General features: G+C 34.3%; 1 protein-coding gene across 1 annotated transcript in view; it reads right to left on the reverse strand.

Annotated features, from left to right (window-relative positions):
• snx7 (sorting nexin 7) overlaps positions 1-11,246 on the reverse strand; it is a 35,523-nt gene extending 24,277 nt beyond the window's left edge. Inside the window, exon 1 of the mRNA XM_042752216.1 lies at positions 11,194-11,246. The gene's annotated coding sequence lies outside the window, so the exon portion shown is untranslated. The remainder of the gene's footprint in view (positions 1-11,193) is intronic.
• Between the last annotated feature and the right edge of the window lie 9,100 nt (positions 11,247-20,346).

Genomic DNA, 20,346 nt, shown 5'->3' on the forward strand with positions numbered 1-20,346 from the left:
CATTTTTTGAAAATGAGCAATTACAGTTTGGGTAAAAATGCGCACAGGAGCACAGGAAACACTCACATAGCAGACAGATATTAATGAAAGCAACCCTGTTCTGTGTTCAATTTGTCTAATGATTAAAAATACATCAAGGCACCTGCATAAATGATTCATGCTTAATGCCGAGTACACGAGTGCAGAAATTCTTTTCTGTATTACTGTGACAACCTCCGTCATAAAGGGTGGCGTGCGGAGTGATTTCGCAGCTCTCCCAAGAGTCCCTGCTGTAATTCTAAATAACACTGTAGTGTCAGTCTGTGTCTGTGAGCCATCAGTTTGGCAAGACTGTTTGGCAAGCTCAATTGAAGGTTCAGAGAGGTCATTGAAGGACATGGCATGGTTTCGAATGCTTTCCTGTGGTTGTGCAACTTCATTATAGTTTCAACCAATCATTGATGCAGAGTAAAATGATTGGCTGATAGGAATGCTTTTGAAAAGCATAAGCTTAAACTTACTGCTGAGATCTGATTCCTTTGAAATAAATGTTCTTTTAGCCCTTTAACCTTAACTGTACTTGTAACTTGTGATGCTTGATTTGTATTGGTACCAAATCAGTCATTAGTTGATAGTTTGTTTGTTTGTTTGTTTGTTGTTTTTTTAGCTTTTAGGTGTGCTTATTGCCTTTAAAATTTAGATTAACTTTGCCATCTTTAAGTCACTTAAAGTTCATCTTTAAAAACAATGCAGTAGGACTGTTAAATGGATACATCACCCAAAAATAAAAATAAAAATCTGAAAAGAAAAAAAAAAGTCTTAAACTTTGGTTAATCTTTGAAACACAAATGAAGACTTGAAACATAAAAAAATGACCATTTTTAATTTATTGGTGAATTAACCCTTTACATGTAACCAAATGTACAAATCTCAAAATAAATATGAATTTTGTATACATTATAATGTTGTGTATAATGTTCACTATTAGCTTTTGAAATCGTTGTTGTTGTTGTTGTTTTTTTTTTTTAGTTTTTAATGTTTCATTTTGAATTAATTTAGACAAAAGAGTATAAAATTTTAATATATGTCATTTATTGGTTTTTGGTCATCGCAAGAAAAATCTGATAGGTTGGTAGAAATGTTGGTTATGACTCTGACCTGTACTGTAACCTACAGTATAGGTTGATATTAAATGTTATTTTATTTATTATAATTACTATTATTCAGTAACACTTGATTTGTTACTGTATATTTGATATTGCATGCACTTTTCCCTTATTTTATATTCACTTCTGAAGTCATCTAACACTCAAAGTTAAATGTTAATGTCACTGTTAAATGTAATCTCTTGCAAATCAAATTATTTATTTATTTATTTTTATCCTCAGTGTGCCTAAATTCCCTTGTACTAAACTGTTTGATTTTAGGTTTAAGTGTTTAATTATTTATATATTTATTTATTCTGCAAAATAGTATACATTTTTAATATCGAACATTTATCACAATAAATGAATTATTATATGTACATTATAATGTTATGATGCATATATTCACTTGTAGCATGATTGATGATATTTGTATGTTATTTGTGTGTGTGTGTGTGTGTGTGTGTGTGTGTGCTATTATACTTAATGTATAAAAAACAGGCTAGCATGAAATAATTTTTGAAATTTTAATATCTGCACATTCCTACTGCAAACCTAATGCTAAAATATGATTGGTTGATAGAAGTTGTTCAGGCCCCTAAACCTACAGCTAAAGTCTGATTGGTTTTAAGAAATATTGTTCTAGGACCACCAAAGTAGACTGAAAAGCATCCTTCACAGAATCCCCGTCTGAGGCGGTATATTCTGTCTGAATATGACGGACAGGAGTAATATTCGGAGCAGGATCTTTGTGATGCACAGTGGTGAGATAACTAATCCATGTCGGTTCATTTAAGCTCTGGCACTGTAAAAAGCTTTTTAATGAATGCAATGAACACACAACCTCTGGGAGAACACAAACACAGACACGCCTTCTGGGAAAGTGAAAGCATTTGGCTAGAACCACCTAAGCCCTGCGGTGTGCTTGTGTTTGGTTTGGTGGAGAGGTGGGGGCCGTATGAAGCCACCTGGATCGCCACATTATCAAACTGCGAGAGAGGCCGTATTAGACCCCTGCAGCGCAAACATCATCCTCAATCCATCGGCGAGGTTTTAATTGTAATGGAAATTAGATTTGCGTGCTGGCAGCTGGTACGATGCCATTGTACGATTGTCAGATCTCCTGACAAGTTAATGCACGGTCTCCTCAAAGGCAGCGGCTGCTTCCAGCTGTAGCAGCACAACAGTGTGTTTAGAGCAGCTATCAGTGACTGCTGCTTTTGACCTGACCTGCAGTAAACCCACACTTTACTCTGGCGCTCCTGGTTGACAGCATACCATATAGTGTCACATCTACAGCTGCGGAAGCCGCAGGTATTGTTTTGATTACATCACTGTTCTGTAATATCACAGCTGGAGGGTTGTATCAGTCCAGAGCGACAACAGCTTTCTGTTTGTAGACAGAGTGTAGATGTCATTCGTTGGCTCGTTCATTCATTCGTTCATTCATGAAAGTCTCTCATGCTCACCAAGGCTGCATTTATTTTTATTTATATTTTATATACACAGCTGAGAAATTAAAATAACTTCCTGTCCTTGTTAAATTAAGATGATAACTTAACAGACCTGAAATATATAAATTTTTTATTAATTTATATTTTAGATACACAATAGAAAAATGAATAACTTTAGGCTACCTAAATTAACTTGTATATAATAGATATAGCTAAATTTAACATCTTATAGTTATTTTTTACTGTTTAACTACATTTTTTTTGTTAGATGATATTATGTTTTCTTTCTGTATCGTGTATTTTATCATTGTTTATTATCATTAATGCTGAAAACTGTTTGATTAGGAAAGGTAATTTTTATTTTTATTTGTTTTTTATAAATGTAGATGTAGATAAGAATCGAATAATAAAAATAAATATCTTAATTTACATAAGTAGGGCTGGACAATTCAGCATCTATCTATCTATCTATCTATCTATCTATCTATCTATCTATCTATCTATCTATCTATCTATCTATCTATCTATCTATCTATCTATCTATCTATCTATCTATCTATCTATCTATCTATCTATCTATCTATCTATCTATCAATAATGGTGATATGATTTTTAAACACATTGCCGATATTTTGATATACATTGCCAGTGTTTTCCATACATTAAGTTATTTGTGACGGTCGCCTTCGTTGAATAAACATGAGCACTGCATGTTTCAAAATCACAATGCAGCATGGTTTTTTTATATGAATGTATCCTATTGGTTGACTTCCTGAACCCATGATGTATGCATTTCTTTATTGTGCATTTTAACATAGCTAGAATGTTTTTTGACCAATCAGCACCCAGGATTCTGAACTTACCTGTGAACTGTTTTGATGCCTGATTTCAATTAATGCATATAAAATTGTAGAGTTTTGTTATATGTTGTATGTTTGTCACCTAAGCACAAATGCTTGGCGGTGCCCCCCCCCCTCCCCTCCCCAACCAACCACCCCCCCCCCCACCCACCCACCAACCAAAGAAATAACTACCATTCAGAATTTCTTAGTTAGGTTCTCTTTACTTCCAAAATAACTGCTGCAAATGAATAATTGGAACTGAACAATGTAAACACAGAAAGTTAAAAGTTCAAAAAAAGTTTAGTGCAAATAACAGTATAAGTGTATGAATTTTATGAAGTATGAATTTTAAAGTGCACATTTTAAACTGCAAATAATCATGCATAACTGCACAGTAGAAATTACTCAACAGAGGGAATACATCTCTATAAAGAGACCATTCTGCTATTCTATAGAACTATATTAAGCATTTTCACTACCATCAGTTGTCAGAGGCCCTACAGAGGCACACGCCTACATTTCCTAGCTGCAAAATCAGCTATCAGGTCATCATATGACAGTTTCTGAGCCACGTCCCCATTGATGCTGATGACAGCCAGACCACTTAAACGTTCCTGCCCCACTGATGATCGCAGTTACGTTTTGATGAGTTTTGAGCTTTGAAATATATATAATTTATATATACAAAAATAATTATACACAGTACACACACACATATATCATGAAGACACAAACTTTTATTTTGGATGCGATTAATCGAGATTAATCTTTTCCCAGCCCTAATAATTTGACAACTCTGTGAATATGAAAATATACAAACACTGAGATGTGGGGGGTTTTTTTTTCTAATTGCATTTTCACCAACAGATGTCGCCCTTGGCCGAACCCTCTTGAAAATGACCGCATGCCATAGTACAACAACGAAAAATCTTTATCTAAGCGGTCTAATTTGGCAAAATCACATCACGTTCAGTTGCAGGGTTTTTCTAAAGTTCAGACTGAGGCAGATAGACATTGTATTGAAGCGAAGAAATTACAATAGGGAACGTTCTGCACTAATAGCTATATGCACACGTGACACATCTGTAACGTACGGGGAAAATTAGCTTTATTTGTCATTCAAATATGACGATGAGGACCCCAACGATTGGCCTTCCTTTCCTGCTCAAACAAACTGCATCTTTAACAGCCCAAGTTTCACAATTTCCCCGGACCCCGTTAAAATAAAAGACACAGTTGGGGTATTTTTTTAGATCTTAAAAAAAGCATTCGACACTGTTAACCATGATATCCTACTAGAGAAACTGAAAAAAAATATGGTGTAAGAGGAGTAGCTCATTCTTGGATAAGTAGTTACTTAGAAAAAAAGGTATCAATATGTCCAAATAGATAATTGCAAGTCACAATTGTTGCAAGTGACATGTGGGGTTCCCCAAGGCTCTGTGCTGGGCCCATTGCTTTTTCTGTTGTACATCAACGACATATGTGAGGCTCCAAAGTATTAAAACTGATATTATTTGCGGATGATACAAACTTATTTTGTTCTGGTGACAATCTGAAACAACTTTTGGATACAATGGAAAAAGAAATGGTACTGCTAAAAAATTGGTTTGATTTGAATAAACTAACATTAAATATAAGTAAAACAAAATTTATTGTGTTTGGTAATCGTTTACCGAACACAAGAGGTAAATTAATGATTAATGAAATTGAAATAGAAAGGGTGTCGGCATTAAATTTCTTGGGGTGATAATTGACAATGACTTAAATTGGAAGCCCAATATATCCTATACTAAGAACAAGATTTCAAAGTCAATTGCAATATTATATAAAGTTAAAGACTTATTAAATGAAAAAATCATTATATACCTTGTATTGCTCCCTAGTGCTTCCATACATTACTTATTGTGTGGAAGTATGGGGAAATACATACAAAACAAATACCAATTCAATATTTATGCTACAAAAGAGAGCCATACGAATAGTAAAGAAAAACCAACTATAGGGAGCCAACAAACTCCCTATTTATTGAACTAAAGGCCCTAAAGTTTAAAGAATTAGTAGAACTAAAAACATTACAAATTATGTACAAAGCAAACAATCATCAATTGCCAGAAAGTATCCAAGGGTTGTTTACAGAAAGAGAATGTCAACATGATTTAAGGGGAACTTGTATGGTTTAAAAAGAACCAAGTGAGGACCAATGCAAAATACTATTGTATTTCAGTTAAAGGTGTAATTCTATGGAACAGCTGTCAAGAGGAATTAAAAATATGTGGGTCACTTAGCAAATTAAAGAAGCTATTTAAGAATAAAAACACTGAAAACTATATGAAACTATTTAAAGAGTGATAAATGAAAGCGGCTTTTTGTTGTATTTTGGATTGTGGAACTGTATTGATTGGCAAAAAATAATGTTATTGTAGTCTAGTTATACTAGTTTGTCAACAGTATATTGATGTAAAACAACAGGTTTTTTTTTTTTTTTTTTTTTTTTTATTTATCAAAAGATGAGATGTTTTAAAAAGGGTAGGCATTATAAGCAAGAGCTTCAGCCTACACCTGTTCAGACTAATGTAAATATGTTTGTTGTACATTAGCTCAGTTGTGTTTGAACCTAAGTTGTCCGTCTGAAATAAACTAAACTAAACATTCAAACTCAACAACAGCAGGGCTAAAAGCCCTGGATCTTTTGCACTACTAGCGACGCGGACGCGCCGACGCCCCTGGACATGCATACTACACGCAAGGGCTATAAAACTAACATTTTTATTTAAAACATTGTCTTACCTGCAAGCGACGCGCGAGCATCATCCCGCTGTCTCTTCTTTTTTCTTTTTTTCCGCCCCCGACTCTTGGTGCCTTTTCGAGGCCATGTCTGAGGTCGGTGTCTGCCAAATTTGACATTGATTGAGGCATAATCGAACAGACCACTGGGAGGTGGGGAAGGAGGGGGCACCAGAGGGAGACTGGCACAGAGATTCACCTTTTTCTCGACTAATTTGGTCTAGGCCTATATTACTTTTGTATTGCTTTTGTATATTAACATGCTTTTAGAAATATTTTATTTGTTATTTATACTAGTAGCCTATTGTGATGATTTTTTTTCACGACCCAGATTTTTTGGTGCCCCCCCCAAGCACTTGGTGCCCTACGCGCAGTGCGTGATGTGCGTGTGCGGAGCGCCGGCCCTGATTGTACATTACAGTTTAGGGTATATTTAAAGGATTTGTATATATTAGTTATCAGCCATAATTGTCATGTATCATTTCTATATTGATGCATTCCTACACCGAGTATGCTGCGCTCGAATTGCACACACACCAAAGCCAATGCAAACAAAGCAGATAATTAAAAGATCAGGTTGGCAGCTTCACCTAAACGTCTCTGGCCAGCAGTGGGCACGTCGTCTGTGAGATCTGATTGTTTCAATGAGCATGTGCTGACTGTGTGGTTAGACCTGCATAGCTGCATTAATCTTTAAATAGTCCCGAATGAATTTAGCTTGTTTAATATCTGTCAAGGACCCCCCCCCAGCCCATTGGATGAAACCTGAGGAGATGAGACAATGGCGTGGATTAACGTTGACCTTTGTAGTTCTGACATTCACCAATTTTACTTAATTAACGGCAAGCAGCCTGCCCCTGACCTTTTGTCATGCGAGCTGTCATTGGAAACCTTTCTGTTGACTTGAATAGGAATGCTATTTGTTAAAATAATCAGTGGCGGACTGGCCAGCACAATGGGCCGTGACGATCTTAGAGAGCCTCATTCACACGGCACCGCAGGGACCCGCGGTGCTTAAACATATCACCTCCCCTCATTACCCGTTAGTCTGGTGTGTGTGGGGTGGGATGGAAGACACATCTACCTATAGATTCACATCTCTGATGTCCAGAGAGAACGTGGCAGTGTGATCAGAGGTGTCTGCTCTCTGCGGGAAGGTGATGATCATGGATTTTCCAGAATTCCTGTCCTCACCTAATCATGTTTTCACCTCTATGATGAGAGCAGGATAACGAAAAGAGATTCAGCACATGATTTGAACTATGTTGCTGTTAAATACAGTTTACAGATCTTTCTGAAAGTGTTTTTTGTTGTTGTTTTTTTTTTTTATTCAGGTCAAATTGTGCCTTCTGTCTTCAAGTGAATATTCACAATATATTTATTATGATTTTGCTAAAATGAAGTAACATTGCGAGTATCTAGATGATTTTATAATGCATTTTTGGGAGCTTCCTTTGATTATATTTTATGATCGCTTCTTATTCTGTGACTTAAGTATATGAGAGAATTAAGACTTAACTCTGATTTAACTCTTATTTCATTGGTAAAATGGTTTTACAGTTAAGTTTGATTCTTTCCAAATGAATCCATTCAAACTGTACATTTCAATTCATTTATTTAATATTTTAATTGGCTGATTCATTGCTTCAAACCTTTTGAATCAATTTAAATGATTATTGCTGTTTATTACTGTGTATTGTTATATTAGTGCATGCAATAATGAAATATTTAATTATATATTTGATGAATATATATATATATATATATATATATATATATATATATATATATATATATAATGAAATATTTAATTATATAATTATTTTATTTATGTATTTATATTTAATTCATTTAGTTGAAGAAATTAATTGATTATATGATATATAACTTATTTTTTCTTACATAATAAGTATTTTAAATGTGTTTGTATATATTTGTTGTTTTTTATTATATTTTATTTATTTTAAATGTGTTTTTCTTACATATTAAGTATTTTAAATGTGTTTGTGTGGTTTTTGCCCATAAAATTAAAGAAAAATGAAGCTTATAAAAGTTTATATTTTATTTGTTTTTAATTTTGTATTAATTTTTTGTGATGTCTCTATTGCCAATATTATCAATAGGTAATTTAAATATTATTACAATTTAAAAATACCTGTGTTCTTTTTTAAAAATATTTTCAAATGTAATTTATTCCTGTGATGATATAGCTGAATCTTCAGCATCATTACTACAGTCTTCAGAAATCATTCTAATATGCAGCTCAAGAAACATTTCTTGTTATTAATGTAAAGTGCTGCTTAATATGTTTGTGGAAAAATAGCTGAATGTTCAGCATCATTACTCTGGAAACATAACATATATAACAACATTTATTAAAATTTTTTGTTTGAATAAATTGTTTAAAAAGTTTGATTCATTTGCATCATTTCCATTCAAATGGTTCATTTGAATAAATTAAAAATAGGGCAGTATATTAGATCGAAGGAATTTTCTTACACAGGTGTTTTCAGTATTGCATTTTACACTTCATTGCATTGTGTTTTAGAGTTAACAGTAATGAGCTGCCAGTACTTTTTTTTTGTTATTTTACAGACTTTTTTTTTACAGTGTTCTTTAGAAATGTCCATGGCATTTTTATTTATAAAAATGTGTAAAACAAAACAAAACAAAACAAATGCTAGAACATTGCAGCTGGTTGTTACTGTTTTGTTATATCAGTGCATGAAAAGAATACAATATTTAAATATATAATTAATAAATATTCATATGTTAAATTAGAACATTGCAGCTGGTTGTTACTGTTTTGTTATATCATTTCAGAAAAAAAGTTTGAGAGGAGCTTGTTCATCTAGTCCTGTTAATCACAACCATTATTTTATTTATTTTTAATTTACTGCATCTTTATTTTTACAACTATACTTTAGATCACCTGCCTTTAATTAATTAATCCAGAAAGGGCATCATAAAGCTCCCTCCTTTTTTATAGACAGCAAGCCAAATCTCTTTACCCATACTAATCTGTTTACCTTTACCACTTTCAAGGGTCAGATGGACATGTGAACTCATGAACTGGCAATATCATGCAGCTCAACTCACCAGTTGGCCGGTAACGGCTTTAGGAACTGCAACATTATGCGATTTAAATCAGATTGCAAGAATGACAGTCAAACCCTGATGTAAGTGAGCAGAAGTTTGTGTAAGATGCTGAAAGTTATTTTGCTGCCAAAACAAAAATATCCGGAGCAAAATCACGATTCGCGTCAGTGACGGGTGCAGTTTTACTGAGAGACGGACACTGGCTCCGTGTTGACAGCGGGGTAATGAAAATAGATTCTGCTCACTCTGCCACGGGATTTCAAGACGTTAGTGTAAAATACAGTTTGAAATCGACAATCATTGCCATTGCGAGATGGAAAAGTCACTTTCTTTTCGTTCTCTCATTTTTCTGGTTTTGTTTTAGCAGGAAAGGCCCAGCTTTACTGGGTAATGTACTGTATAAGCAAGGGAAATGGCATTGTTGAGGAGAGCTCATGTAACAGTAATATCCTGTCTAAATTGAATTTGGAGTTCAATCAGAGCCATTAGGCCCCACACTGAGAAAGATAGAGACAGATAGTGCCATGCACTCCTTAAATGAGTAATGCTTCCCCTGAACTGAAGCATCAAATTTGCCCTAATATTATTAATGCATAAGCAGTGGGGGGGAGGGCATTGTTGGGTGGGACACAGAACCGTGGACATGTGGAATTACAGCAGACATGTGTTTTATAAACCATCGATGACTCTAGCAGCTGTAGAGTGGATGTAATGATCCACTCAGCTCCAGCACAGTGAACAACTCAAATGTTCATTGAGTGAATCATTTATGAGAGAAGTTTTGTCTGACTGGACGGTGTCTTGAAAAGAATATGTGCAAATGGCTCTATGCAAATGCAGATGCCAACTTTTGACTGACCCAATTAGGAATGTTTCGGCTTTAGTACAGTATTTGTAGTATTTGTGGCGTAATATTTATCGCAGGAGAAATAATTTCAACTATTATATTTATTTAATTCTAAAGCAAATTTATTATATTTTATTTACATTTTTAAAATATATTTTAAAAGCAAGCATCCAGAGAGTTTAAAGGCCTTAAATATAAATGTAAATATTTTTAATATATATAATTTTTTTTGACTATTTATTTATTTATTTTAGAAAAAAATAGGTCTATTTTTATTAGCTTTAAGTTGAATTTTTTTTTTTTATTATTATTATTACTATTTAACATTCAATACTTAAGGTATGTTTTTGCGATTAAAAAGAGGCTGGTGTTGCATTAAAAACAACAAACAATGTTTTTAAGAAAAATGTTGCATTTTACAAAATATATAAAGTGTTTACATTAATTATTCTATAAAAACATGCATTATTTGAGCTGCAAATTTATGTACATACTTTGTTACATACTTTGTTATTAGTCACCAATGCAAAAGCATTTATCAACAGAGGGCTGCCATTCATCTACTGTCAGGTAAAGACGTACTGTATGTTTCATTCATTGTGACATTGCAGACGACACGGAGATACATTTTTTCTTTTGAAGTTTCAAAACAGCTACATAACTACTTGCTTAGCTCCATGTAAAGAACAAAGCTACATCACTTCCCTTTTATGTTTTAGCATGGACATCATATGAAGTTTTTACAGGCTTTACCAATATTGCGTCATCATGACGACAAAGTTGAAACATTGGATATAACTTTATGCAGGGTTGGTAATCAATTCTAGAATAAACATATTTCAGAAACACAGTAACAATGGTAAATCGTTCTTGCGTAGCTAGATGTGTTTCCAACACAGAGTACGTTTTGAGCCTTTTTACGTGTGAATCTGTTACTGGTCGTCAGTTTTTGTGGCTTGTTTCCTTTTCTAACAATAGGAAGGTGTACTTAAAGGGACAGTCCACCCAAAAATAAGAAAAATCTGTTATTATTTACTCACCCTTGTGTCGTTCCAAACCGGTATGACTTTCTTTCTTCTGCTGAAAACAAAGGAAGTTTTTGTGAACGTTGGTAACCAAACAGTTTCAGTTCCCACTGATGTCCTCTGTATATAATAAAAGTCAGTGGGAACTGAAATTGTCTGGCTGCCAGCATTCTTCAAAATATCTTTTTACAAAGGACAATGATGGGTGAGTAAATGATGACAGAATTGAAAACAAAATTCGACAGACTAAACAAACATGTAAATGGTAATATAAACTACTTTTTTGTTTTGACTGCATTTGAAAAAGTCTAAAAACCATGACCTGCTTCCTCAAAAGACACAGCGGGGGAAACTGGGAAATAATTTGTGTGCTTCGTGTGGTCTTGGTTTCATGCATGTTTGAAGGGTGTCTTAATATGCATTCTGAGCCAATACGCATGCTGTTCTAAACACTACACAATTTGAGACACAGCTGGTCCTCAATTTGTTATTCGTTACCTTTATTTTTTTTTCTGCACTACTTCATTTCACTTAGGTCATTATCGTGCAGGTTGCTACAACTAACCAGCTGTCCATTTAAACCAAAACATGCACAGAAAAACACTTATTTTCACCATGCAGTGTTTGCGTTAATGTAAACACGTTTGTTTCTTTCGGGAAGGAGCCCGTAGTGCTGCGAACAAATCGAGCGGTCCCCTCCTCTCCCAAGAAATGGTAACTAGAGTGTGCTAAACTGGGTGTTTCATCCCATTGGCTCATTATCGCGCTGGGTTCATTGCCAATAATAAAGATTTCTTGGGCTGCGAGACTTCTGAATTCAGAGGAAATTACATTGAGCAACAGGGAGCGCATGGCTCTAAATGTTTAATTACGCCAGATAAAAACAAGGGGATCAATCACTGACAGCAATGAGAGCCCTGTGAGGCGTCTGCCGTCTCTTGTACCAGCAGCCGTCGGGCTTTGTTGAGTCCACAGGAATGAAGTAGAAGATATGGCATCAAAGACGAGGTCGAGATTAACAGATATTCTTCTACAACAACCGTAAAAATTAGTAATCGCAAGTTAGATCTCCTCAATGTCTGAGCTGTTTCTCCTAGACAGCAATGTGAAGGGAAAAGGCCCTAATAATCTTCTATCTAAAACCATTTAGATTTTTCTAAATCTCAAATGTTTCTGTTAGTCGGCAATGAGATTAAATTAGTAAATAGAGTAAATAGAGATTTGTTGCTTAATTGTTCTTCAATCAAGAACAGGGTCAATTTGACATGTTTCTCTTTCAGAAGACATCTCAAGAATGTCTCAATGTGCTCAAAATGTCCAACCAATACTCAATACTCTCTTGAACATCCCAATTGTTTCTCTTATTAAAATTAAAGTTAATTAAAAGCAAATGGAGATTTTTGCTTAATTCTACTGCTTCTCAGATTTTGATCCTCAAAAAAAGAAGAAGAAGAAAAAGCTCTTTTTGAGGACATCTTAACTCAAAATGTGTTTGAAATGACCAACCCACACTAAAGAAAAATCCATTGGTGGATATTTTTAATATGAGATCTCAGACCTTATGTAACGAGATGAACATCTCAATTACATCTCAAATGGAGATTTTTGCTTAATTCTACTGCTTCTCAGATTTCAGTCCTGAGAAAAAGATCCTAATATTTTCATGTTCTTTTTTAGACTTTCAGAAGAGATCTCAACAGTGTCTCAAAATGTGCTCAAAATTGCCAACCCACACTAGTGAGAAATCCATTGAGATCTCAGACTTCATAAAATGTGGTACGCATCTCAATTGTTTTTCTTAGTCAAAAATTAGGTTAAATTATAAGCAAATGGAGATTTCAACAGCATCACAAAATGTGTTAAAATTGCCAACCTACACTAAAGATAACATTGATTGGAGGATGTTTTTAATGTGATATTGTTTCATTTAGACAACGAGATTAAACTGAAAGCAAATCTAGATTTTTGCTTAATTCTGCTGCTTCCTAGATGATGATTGGGGGGGGGAGCCAAATAAGCATGATTTTTTTGAAAAAATAAAATAAAAAATAAAACCTTAACAGTGTCTCAAAATGTGCCCAGATTTGCCAATCCATAAAGGAGAGACACAGGAACATCTCAGTTGTTTCTCCTAGACAAGATTTAATTAAGAGCAATGATTTTTGCAAAATTCTGCTGCTTTTCAAATTTTGATTCTGAGGAGGGAGGGTCTAATTCTCATTTAGACTTTCAGAAGTGTTCACAACAGTGTCTCAAAATGTGCTCATATTTTCCATTCCATATAAAAAAAGACAACTCTATTGATGGATAATTTTAATAAGAGATCTGACTGATCTGAGATGTTTAAATAATGAGTAAATTAATCTCCTGCTTCTCATATTTTTCTTCTAATAGACTTTTTCTAATATGCATATATTTGCCAAAATGCAGAAATCTGAAATCAATAGTCAGATTTCAATATTCATATGAATTAATTTTGAATAAATAACTTTTATTTTAGCTCTATACTCCCATTTGCTTCACTTTTTAACACATTTTAGGAAAAACATCTGAAACATCCAGTACTTGATACTCTAACAAAACATTACTAAGGTCTCCTGAGCTTTAGGTCTCTGAGCAATGAAACTTTGCTTTGAGTTTGTCTTCAGTACGGTTTGCTGCCAATCACAAACATCCTCTGAAATTGACTTCAGAGTAAACTTAATTGCTGCTCATTTCTAGGCCAGATCCTGCTTGAAAAGTGTAAAGCAGCAGAGATGCAGCCGACATATGGAGATGACGGAACACTCCCGACTCCAAGACGGCAGAGGAAGATGGAGAGAAGCTCAAAGAGAGCAGGTCTGGGCAGGCAGCGATGGTGATGCGTCAGCGGCGCTCCGGCATGGGAGGGTGATGTGTGTGTTAGTCTCCTGGGTGCCATGTTTCTGTCACCCCTTGTCTGAGTGAGTCACGACTGGGTTCTGGTAAGGACCGTCACACAGCCGTTACCGCACTTCCTCCCAGCTTCCATTAAGAACTCACTCACATCTTGCCCCAAAAACCAACCCAGTTCACCTCAAAATCCAATATCACAACGATAGAATCTCCCTGACTGCATTTTAAAAAGGCAACGCTATTTTACAGTAGTGTCAAAAACTCAATAAAAGAACATTTTTTTTCTGGGAGGCCTTGAATTTTCAGTTTACCAGCAGCCTAGATAAATGATATCAGAGTATAGGAAGTTAACACATACTATGTGCCATTTCATTTTTTTTTTTTTTTTTTTAAACATTGTCTTAAAGGGCAATCAGTTAATTTTAGTTAAATCGGTTCATTTTAATTTCAGATTTTATTTAATTTTAGAGTCATCTGCTTTATATAATCTGTTTAAAATATTTACATTTGTTTACACTTTTTATAACTATTTATTATACATATACATATTTGTATACTAAATTATATTTATTTCTAAAATGTAAGTATACATCAGACTTACCTGAATAATTTTTAAAAATACAAAAAAATAAACACAATGTATAATAATATTATTAAATAAAGAATTAAGATGTTGTTTAATATTTAAGTTTAATAAAGTTTAGATTTGAGTTATTAGTTTTAGAAGTCAGTATATTTTATATATTTATACATATTATACATTTTGAAGTCAAAACTATCTGTTTTGCATAATGTGTTTAAAATGTTTACATTTGTTTACAGTTTATTAGTGTTTAAATATTTATAAAAATTGTATACATTTGTACTGTATTATGTTTTCAAAATACATTAGTGTAAGTATAGTTATTTAGTTACATTATAGTTATTTTATTTTATAGTATCTTTATTGTTTGTGTTAAAAATATGTCTGTCTGTCTGTGTGTGTGTGTGTACTGTATAATACACACACACACACACACACACACACACACACACACACACACACACACACACACACACACACACTGTTTTATCTAAATAATTTAAATAAAATACATAAAGTCTGAATGTATAATAATAATATTATTTAAACAAGTATTATTAAAATGTTGTTTAAATAGTTTTAGATGGAATATAGCACATCAGCTGCAGAACATATTTATATTTATACACTTTCCAAAATTGTTTCAGTCAACTTCCCATATTCCAGATGAGCATTTATGTTGTTAGTCGGTAACCAAGCAGTTTCCCAGAAATATGGCATTTATACAAGCATTATTATTATGTAGATTTAATATGTCATACAACTGTACTGCCTGGACTCCATTATCTGCTAGCTGATTGGCTGGCTGCATACATCGGTCCATTAGACAATTATAGACTGTGGGGGTCCTTGAATTTGAGCAAATTTTTGCTCTAAAGTGATTTAAGCGAATCATCCTCAGTACTATTTCTGTTTATGAATATGTGGTGCATTGTTGACATGTTTCCATCGTACAAACATTGCAATACTGATCGCTGTGTATGAGTTTGATGACACTGTAGTGCTGAAAGCAGATGGCAGTATTCAAAGGGGCCGTGTGTGTGTGTGTGTGTGTGTGTGATTCCACTCGCGCTCAGCCCACTCCCTCAGTGTCATGTGCTGCAGAAACTGCCAGAACATTTTGAAAATGTGTCATCGATTTGGCAACGCGGCATCTTCAGTTCACTCTCCACAACCACGTAAATATCGGATCACTCAGGGGTAAACATGAAACGGGTGCCAGATATAATGACACACCAGCAAACCAAGCAGAAAGAATCAAGCAAATTAAAAGAAAACAGAAAAATAAAGAGCGATGAGGATGTTGGCAGTTAATTAACTTCTTTTTGGGATGAATCAAAGCCAGTGAATGTACTACATTGGCTTTGGTTTCCTCGGGCAGCTTCCTGAGGTAAACACATGCTAAAATGTGGAAGAGGTTTTCAGTCAGAGCCTTTGAGGAGAAGCTCAGGGCCTCGATTCTGTTCATCTTGTGAAAATTTCACAGCGCCGCTGTGGTTTCACACACTTAGATGGGTGACATGTCCAATGATATGATCCTGTAATAGAGCGAAGGCTGCATAGAAATGTCCCACTCATCTACAAGCCTTTTCCACATAAAAAAAAAAAAAAAAAAAGCAGAATATGAAAATTCGACACATCTGCCATAATGCATGATGTTCTGTTAATGTAGTTTCAAAGGATCTCGGGCTCTTAAGACATTTTGGAGATTTTGATTAAAGTTGATATCCATGTAAACACAGATGCATAAAACTGTATTAATGCAAAAAGACACTGACTACTGATCCCTTGCCAAACATCCTCATACGTGTTCATTACAAAAAAAAAAAAAAAATTATATATATATATATATATATATATTAATTAAAAAAAAAAAAAAAAATTATATGAAGCAATAAGCCACTCAAAATCATTGTAACATTGAAATGTAACCATTTAATAACGATTATATATTTGTTAATTTATAGTAAATTATAGTAAATACATATTTAAGTTATTTTTAAATATTTATACATAAGTATATTTCATTCAATATTTAATCTCCAATATTTAATTGTTAAATATTTGATTAGTTTGAAGTGTTTGTTTAAAGATATTTAAATATAAAATAACATATTTCATACTATATACACACATGTAAACTACTTGTGTTAAATATAATACTTTGTGTGTGTGTGTGTAAAATATTTATTTGTTCTTTAAATATATAATAACTGAAATATTAGTGCATATTTGCATTTAAATTATACTTTATTCAGAAAAAAAATCATTTTTCCTATATATGCATGTAAATGTGTTTGTGTGTTTTTACTATTATTAGTAAAATAAATAAACACAAATAAATAAATAAAACAGGTCAACATTAATTTTACATTCATCATCAGCCTCTGCGGAAGAATGCGATTGGTTAATTACAAACACAGTGGGTAACTACATCCGAGATGGCTTCAAGTCATTGGTCTGATTCTCGATATTTTGTCCAGGTGTTGGATTTATAGACATTATCCTTCCAGAGCTGTCATGTGTCTGAACGTTTCCTCTTACAGTGGCACATAGAGGTCAATGGTCAATCTATGGACAGAAGACACAAATAAAAAGGAAGCGCTCTGTCTGGTTTAAGCCTTCTGGACATAAATATCCAGTGACAAGCAATAATTTTGCTTTGTCAGCATTGACAGACCGAGACCATAATGAGATTGGTGGAGCCCCTTGACAGCGAGCCGTTCACAATTGATATGTGACAGCAACAGAGAGAGAGGGAGGTTTCAAAGCATTTTATGCTCAGCTGTATGTCATGCTTTGTGTAATTCTGAGTGCAAGAAAACCCATGTTTCAATCAGATTTTGAGTTGTTGACATCCTCGGGTTTAAAATGCAAATTCTGTCTCAGTTATTGACTTGCAAACCTGTATGACCTTTTTTCTGTGAATCACAAAAGGAGAAATTAAGCAGAATGTTCACGCTGCTCTTTTCCATACAATGAAAGTGAATGGTGACTGGAGCAATCAAGCTCTGAGAAGTGACAATGTTATCATATGAATATAGATGACTTGGAACATAGCAAATAAGACATTTGTACTGTTGCTGTAGATTTTAGGTCATCTTGGTCACCATTCACTTGTATGGTAAAAGAGCAGTGTGAACATCCTGCCGAACTTCTCCTTTTGTGTTCCATAGAAGAAAGAAAATCAACAGGCTTTGAAACGGTGAGTAAATAATGAGAGACTTTTCCTTTTTAGGTGAACTATCCCTTTAAATGTTCTCTACCACGATCTGAAACAGTGAAACCCACTAGAGTGGCAGATTTTCCAAACAACCTTTGCTGGTTTTTAATAACCAGAAAATAATTTGCATGAGAGAGCATCCAATTTACATACCTAGTTGCCTTTGTGTGTATTTGCATGTGTGTGTGGGAGAGAGTGTTAAAAAACAGATTTCGTTGGAGGAGCTCGGATTGTAGACTTCATTTTCTCTCACTCGAGTTTCAGGTTTCACTAGGTTTTATTGGAATGACAAATAATAGTGCTACAAAAGCCGCAGAATGTTAGACACTTTCTGTCCTTCACATCATATCTCATATTTTATGTTCCGCCCTCTATATAATTGTAACTGGCATGTGAATCGAGTCACATGATCTTGCAGTGGTAATAATAGACAGATTTAGGTACACTCTCATCATCATAATGCTCACACATACACTTTCCTTCTTGCTGTGTCCCTGGCAGGAAGTATAGTCACTTTGTGTGTGCGTGTGTGTGTGTGTGTGTGTGTGTGTGCATCTAGGGTCTCCAGCATTCTGTCAGTTTAAGAAAGTGCTTCTGTGTTTACACACACTACATCTACACTTTTTATATCGTTTTGACTTATGTTTCATTTAAGTATCAACTTAGTCTCAGATGATTCTCCTAAAATTTCATTGGGCACAACTGTGACAATTGTAGACATACAGTTAAGAGTTTTAAAAGCTCAGAAGACCTAATGGAGTTGTTTGTTAAATTTACATTTTTAAGAGAAATAAAAACAGTAGTAAGAGTGAAGAGCTGTAAAATTAACATGAATAGCAGCTCAGATGATTTAGTCTTATATGAATTTGATGAATTTTTTTGTAAAAATTCATACTGAGAAAGGTTTTTTTTTTTTTTGAATGCAGGCTTTGGTGTCTTGGTGCATCTGAGCACAGTTTAAGAAATGGTTGAGAACTCTTCTGAAACAGAGATGTGAGATTTTAAGGAGGTTTGTGACTTTCCTTGATATTGTATTGCATTGAAGAAAATTGTATTGAAGAGTTGTCTGTTAAAATATCAACTTTGTATAATTTTTTTTCTTTAAATTAAATGGAAACAAGTTGTACAGTTGTGTTGACACAGCAAGAGCTATGGAATTAAAATTAACAAAATAGTCTTGAAATAAGTCTTGAAAAGTTGTCAAGAAAAATTTTCATATGGAGATCTCACTTAAGTATCAACTCAGATGTTTCTCCATAACAGCTCATAATTTGGTCTTGGGAGATTTTGATGAGAAATGTTTACTGAGGTCTGAGGTCTCTGAATTTTTTGGTAAATTGAAGCACAGTTTGAGATTTTCAAGATCTATTCTGAAACTCCAGAGGGTCTCCTAAAATAAGAGATACAATGAGATTAAAGATCAATAAAAATTAATCATGAATTCATACTGAAACCCCATTTAAATATCAAATTTGTCTCAGATGTTTCATGACACTTTAGTATATTCTCACTATTCTCAAATTCTTTAGTATATTCTCACTATTCTCAAATATTCTCACTATTAACTAGTTGCTATTAGCATGCCTATTATTAACATATTGGCTGTTTATTAGTGCTTATAAAGCATATAGTCTGCATGAACATATTTCACATCCCTAATCCTACCAAATACCTAAACATTACCTTACTAACTATTAATAAGCAGCAAATTAGGAATTTATTGAGGCAAAAGTCGTAGTTAATGGTTTGTTAATGGCGAGAATTTGACCTTAAAACAAAGTGACTGATGTTTCTTCTTAAATTCCAAAGTAATGATTTGGTGAAAAGTGTTTGAGCTCATATTGAAACTAATGTGACTGCATCCAAGCACAATTTGAGACATAGTTGCACTTTCTTGCGAACCTCCAGAAAAGTCTCATGTGATTCCTGTGGCCTTCTTCCCAGGACAAAGGTCTGCAAATGTCTCCATTTAACCTCAAAGCTAGGAGAAACAGTTAAGATATTGAAGAGATCCTTGCTTTTTTCTTTCCCGTGGATCACCAGTGCGCTTGCACAAAAGACAAAAAGCACAAATTGAACAGCAAAAGTCATCGCAACACCATAAAACATTTCAAATAGTGTCAAAGATACTGTTTACCCAAAACGCACACAGGTACGTACATACGACGTCTCATTTGAACACATCTCCATGTTGTCGGTATCAGTGTGGGAATGAAAGCACGGTGTTTTAGCTGTCAAACGCTGCTGTTTTTTTCTTGTTTACTGTTGCACGGTCTGTCAGCCATGGCCTGCGGTACTTCTTTCTTTAATGATACATCTCAGAGTGAGTAATGCCATTTGGATACAGGGAGCTCCGCGCCTGGCCTTTGCTCCCTGCACCTCTCCTCTCTCTATCCCTGGAGTGTGTTTCAACCCACGTACGTTTGAAGGAATTCTATTTGCCGGATGCCCGCGTGCGCTAGCGTATGTGTGTTTATAAGCTTGTTGA

Source organism: Cyprinus carpio, chromosome B24 (assembly GCF_018340385.1).
Source record: "Cyprinus carpio isolate SPL01 chromosome B24, ASM1834038v1, whole genome shotgun sequence".
In the NCBI taxonomy this organism is placed as follows: domain Eukaryota; kingdom Metazoa; phylum Chordata; class Actinopteri; order Cypriniformes; family Cyprinidae; genus Cyprinus; species Cyprinus carpio.